The sequence below is a fragment of the Pinus tabuliformis genome, chromosome 1_1 (assembly GCF_031772625.1).
Source record: "Pinus tabuliformis cultivar Carrire ecotype Pingquan chromosome 1_1, CPIR1, whole genome shotgun sequence".
In the NCBI taxonomy this organism is placed as follows: Eukaryota; Viridiplantae; Streptophyta; class Pinopsida; order Pinales; family Pinaceae; genus Pinus; species Pinus tabuliformis.
The window spans coordinates 844,269,827-844,276,070 of NC_142297.1; positions in this window are offsets into that span (position 1 = coordinate 844,269,827).

The following is a 6,244-nucleotide window of genomic DNA, read 5'->3' on the forward strand; positions in this document are numbered from 1 at the left end:
GTCCATGTCTAGCTACATTAAAATTCTTTTACGATGCCATATTTTCTTTCCCACTTTCATTCTGAGGCCTTGCTCTCTTAGGCTTCCATTTACCTTTACCTTTGCCTTTTCCCTTCCATCCTTGCTGATATTCATTCTTACGCTTTGATTGTTCATAGAAATGCTTCAGTTTCCAATAAATTTCTCAAGTAACCGAGGCTCATCATACTCAATACGATCTCTCAACGCTAATGGAAAACCACTGACAAATGGTTGAACTTTAGGCTTCTCATCAGTAAGATATGGTACATACCTTAATAGCTCCAGAAGCTTGGTCATATACTCTTCATCTGTCATTGATCCCATATTTAGCTAATAGAATTATTTCGCCTTACTGTCATAGTACCTTTCTAAAAAGTATTTCTTCCTAAAAAGCCTCTTGAACTCCCGCCAAATCAAGTCATCTATTTTGATGTATTTGACCCACTTAGCATCTTCCCACCAAATGTATGATTTACCTTTCAAGCTGAATATTGCTACTTTTCCTTTCATGTTATATGTGTAATCATGCAACTCAAAGAATTTGTTCATCCCACATATCCAAGCCTCTACATCTTTCGACTTCTTCACATCTCCATCGAAAATAGGTGGCTTCACTTTCTTAAACTCATCTGGTAAGTATCCCCTACCATTCCTCCTGCAAGGATGATAGCGATGATGACCACGATGTCTATCAGTACCAGAACTAGAATAGTACCTGTGCTCATCATCCCTTCTATCCGGAGTGTCCAAAAACTTGCTATCTCTCACCGTATTAGATCTATCTAACCTGTGTCTACCATGAGACCTACTTCCATATGCCCCATTAGTTCTATCCTCATGTCTATGGCTGATCCGAAGCGGCCCTTGTCATTGTAAGTTTGATAAACTCTGAAGAAGTATAACATTAACATATGATTGTTTCTCTTATGCCTATATGATCCAGTCATTATCTACCTTACAACTCCTTAACTCTTCCTTCAAGCTTCTTAATGTGTCTGCCAAATTAGAAGAGTTCCCAACACCACGCTGCCGATCTGATTCATAGGGAGATTTTATGTAGTCAACCACCTTGCTAGCCATTTTGTCTCTTTCCTTCAATGCATCATATGTCAGATAAACCAAATCACAATAAATCAACGTACCTTAGCATAATTCAGGGAGGATACCTTTTCTTCAAGATCAAAAAATCAACGTGATACATGTATATCATAAACATAACAACATATAGACATACACAAATAGATGTATCAACACATAAACATCACTCTAGTTAGGGTCCAGTCATCAATGCAAGGACATATCAACAATGCATGCTATGACCTCATGCATGACAACAACCATTACTCCATTGTACACATTGCCACATGCAACCATCAACATGCATAAGCAATGCCTAATCAACTACACATATGCATAAACACATGTAGTTGAGAAGAAGTCATCAATTCTTGTAATCAACCTACAAGAATGATACATGTAATCAAAACATTCAAGAATGCACCTGATATACAAGGATGTAGTCAAGCGACATATAATCAACATGCAAGCGACATATAACCATATGCAACTAGTCATATAATCATGATGAAGCATTCCACAAAACAAATCATCAAGTTCCTCATGAAAACCTTACTACCATCATGATCAACATCAAGAAAATGCAACAAGCACACGAAATGCAAGTGTAAGAGACACACATGCAATTCACAGGCATGCATGACCAACAAACACTACCCATCCAGTCCGAGGGGTGAACCATGCTCTGATACCACTTTGTAATAGCCTCCTCACACATCTACCCAAGTAAACAACAAACCGGGGTAAAGATGTGATGAGAGCCTACTATGATTGGATTCAACCTCATATGTGACCTTAAGGAAGTGGAATTGATGGAAAACATCAATCAACCTATCCACATCAGCAACAGAACCCTCAGGAGACATGTCAACTACTCAGACATCCTGTCCTTGGGTCCCATTGATGTTTTGGACATCTTAAGCCTTAGTTTCTCTCATGCTATAGGTATGTTAGCGTCCATAAACCCAAAGTTGCTCTCACAGGCTTGCCTGCCAACATCCAGAGACCCAATTTACCAGTGTTATGCCAACATCCCCAGGATTTGAGCCACTTTTTCAAGCCCAGAGCCCAGGCCACTACCCAGAATGGAATGATAGCTTAGGAGCAATAAAAGAACATGGAAACAATGATGCAAAAGAAATAAGTTAAACAAGACCTTAATAAGACCCCTACTAGCCATGACAGGCATTTCATCAAACATGTCGCAAGCATGTAATCTACAGGTGTAACCAACAAAATTAAACATAGGGATCTTGTACGCATATGAGAATCACTAAGAACCATTGTTCTCTAAAGTAATTTGTTGCATTACCATCTATTAGGCCATAGATACATTATCCATTCATTTACAAGTAAAAACATGGTGAAATCCATACATAGCTTCTGTCATAAAACACACATATAACCAACATAATAACATAAATACTTATGAAATTAAAGCCATATAGACCACATATAATCCATCAAAATACTCATAGAAATACAAGGAGAAATAACCTTTCATTAATGATGCAAAAACCAAACCCGGGATGGGACTTCCACATTCCACCGGACCATAGGATGGTTGAGCTAAATCTCATTTCATTCATTCACTCCCATGCCATATTCCAAGCAAGAATATGAGACTCAAACCAAAAGAACCAACCAGGGCATACTGAGGCTAAACCACCTCACCCTCATCAATAGAAACTAGGATTTATCGTAATCCATCCCAGATCACTAGGCCAACATAATGAACACATCATAACAGGCTTTACCGTGATATCCACCCGATCACTAGGCAAAACAATCATGGATGCCATCTGATTTCTCCACCTACACCGTGAGGAATTTAAATGTATCCTAGTTGTTGTCACTCATTACATTATGGGTTTCAACTGTTTAAGGTTGCCCAAGAGTAGTAATTTTTGGAGCCACTATACTAGGTCACAGAAGATCTTAGAGCTTAATCAGACCTTATCCAGTTCCTAGTGCTCAAAAAGAGCTTTCCAATGGTATATAAAAGTCCAAAAAGGGACTCCTAGATCAAAAGATAGAGCTTGTTGAAGATTTCCTTTGGAAGGCTCAAAAAACCAATAAAATGGTGAAGTATGAGGGAAATCCCGCATCCCACAAATTGACTGTCACAACAGTCCTGCAGTCTCAGAAAAATCCAAAACTTGCAGGGGCCGATCTTGCAATATAATGTGAAATCACCGGAGGAGGGCTGAAAAGAGTTAACAAAGGAATGCATGGAAAAAACAAGGTAGGCGGCCCCCTTTCTCTCTCCTCCATGTGGCAGTACGGAGGGTGACGTTTCCGTACAGGGGACAGGTGTCACCCAATTTTAGCATTTTCAGGGGTGAAATGGGGCCATTTCTGGGTGCCACATGTCACCACTCATAGGGTGATACGTGACAGTGATTTCATCGCCACACACATCGGCGATCGTAGCTATTAAGGGGAAATCATAAAGGTAAGGTGCACTATGGTATTGACCCCATTTCCTCAAGAAAATTTTAATCCCCCTCCACTAATCCAGAATGGATCTCCTAGGGTTTTCGCTAAATAAGTATGAGCCTCTTAATCTACCTCAACCCTTAAGTGAAATGCCCCGGGACTACCTAAAGCATCTGCCTAGGTTCAATGGGGAAGATGATAACACAAACCAAAGTCACATTGAAACCTTCAATGCTTTTTCCAAGGACATAAACGTGGAACAACTAGATGTGGTCATGATAATTTTTGTACAATACATCGATGGAGAGGCTAGAAAATGGTTCAAATCCCTACCCAATGCCTCCATCACTACATGGGAGAAACTTGAAAATGCTTTCACCTAGAAATGGGGAGAAACAGGAATCACGAGTACCTCCTCACCGACTTTAATGCCATAAGAAAAAATCCGAAGGAGGATACTTTAGAATTTATCAAAAGGTTAAATAATTTGTTCAATAACCTACTAATCGACATAAAGACTCCCCCAGTTGTAGCTTGTGTGGTTTTCTTGGGAGCCTTTGAGTCTGACGTTGGCTTAACCATGAGAGAAAGAAAGTCTACCACTCTAGACCAAGTTCAGATCGATGCTCCTGAAGTGGAAGCAAATCTGGCCTCGACAGGGAAGTTGAGGGCAAAGAAAGAATCTACTAAACCCAAAAGAGGGAAAGAAGAGGCATCCTCCTCTGGTGAAGAGAGAGAATCATCAGAACTGAAGTGGGATGGTTTGGACAGACTCATCAAGAGTTTATCACAAAAGGTTGGAAAGCTGGAAATTGAGAACAAGAACCTCTCTAGACAGAATGCTCAAGTCAACAATCGAGGCTATAACTCGCAATACAGAAGGCCTCCACTACAACTACTTCCAAGGGAAAGAAAGGAGAATCTTGATCAGATCCCTCATCCCTTATAATTTGAAAATGGTCACGATGAACAATCATCGGATACACAAGTGATGCAGGAAAATATATATTCTTGTTTTGATGAAGAAGAACATGAGAATATGGCTTACCAGGAGGCCAATCATCATATAGAAGTAGTGACAGATGAGGAAGATATGGATTATTATTGCAAACAGCTTGCAGAATTCATGCAAACACAACCCCAACGTAAGTATAATCTAAGATCTTCAAAGAAGAGGATGAGAGAGCCAAAATAGCAAGGGGAAGTTGTTCCCCAAGTGGTTCCTCCAACACCAAACAAAGGGAAAGGTAAGCTCCATCCCTACCCACCAAAGACAAGAGTCTTTGCAAATAAGGAGAGAAATGGTCCTAAGGGGCACATAGAAAAGGAAGCACCTATTTTGCTAAAAACTTCCAGCGGGAAGGGAGAAATAACAGAGCCAAGAGATACAGAAAAGGCCCAACCCACTTTCAATCTCCAGAAGGAGCTTGAATAGGTAAAAATTCATGTTCCTCTGACTAAGCTTCTAAAACAACCTAATTACAAAGCTCAGGTCTCTCAATTCATGCATCCAGTCACTTCAACACCAACCCAGGATAGTTTGAACCTCCAAGAGGAGAGGCCTATGGTTGTTTTCAAGCTACATGTGGAAGAGTCGGACCCTTATACTACACCTTTCTATGTGACTTTGGTGATCCATAACCTTTTGCTGCATAAATGTATGCTAGATTCCGAGGCCTCACACAACCTCATCCCACTATCAGTAATGGAAGAAATTGGTTTAGATATCACCAGACCATACAAGAACCTATACTCCTTTGATTCCAAGAGAGTCAAGTGCTTAGGCATGATAAAGGATCTGGTGGTAAACCTGGCTCAGATCCCGGTGAAGAGTGTGGTAATGGATATAATGGTGGTTGATATACCTCCTCGCTTTGGAATGCTCTTATACAGATCTTGAGGTTCCAAGGTGGGTGGCTCTATCAAGCTATATCTAACTTATGTCACCATTCCCACTTTTGGAGGTGAGCAAAGGAGGCTATATAGAGAATCCAGGTTTGTGAAAATCGTGACCCTAGCTAAAGGCTCAGAAAACACCCCAGTGCATGGGAAGGATAGTGACATCTCCTGTCTGTTCCTAGAAAAGGATGAGACGTTCCTAGAGGAAACATCAGTACACCTGATAGGGAAGTCAGAGCACTTGCGAGCAAATGAAAATGAAGTATGGAAATTATACTTTGATGGAGAAAACTCAAAATATGGGAATGGAGCTGGAATATTGTTGGTATCTCTAGAAGGTAGCATGATAACCCTCTCATTCGAGCTCAAATTTGAGGCGACCAAAAATGTGGCGGAGTACGAAGCATTTCTCTTGGGGTTACAAATGGAAAGAAATATGAACATTCAATGCCTATCGATCTATGGAGACTCTGAGCTAATCATAAGGGAGATCCGAGACCAATGCCAAGCCAAACACCCCAGGCTGAGGACGTACTGAAATGCAGTGTGGGACTTAATCGACAATTTATTCCTGGCCTTTAACATCCAGTTTCTGCCCAGGCAAGAAAATAGGATGGCTGACTCTCTTGCGGTAGCTGCAAGCACTTTCAGGCCCCCATAGAATCCACTTCTCAGATTTGAGATAGAAGTGAGACACAGGCCTTCAATACATGATAATGTCAAACACTGGCAGGTATTCCAAGATGATGAGCAGGTAAAAATATTCATAGAAGTTTCTGGGGAGTTTTCCCACTCCATCATCGATCAA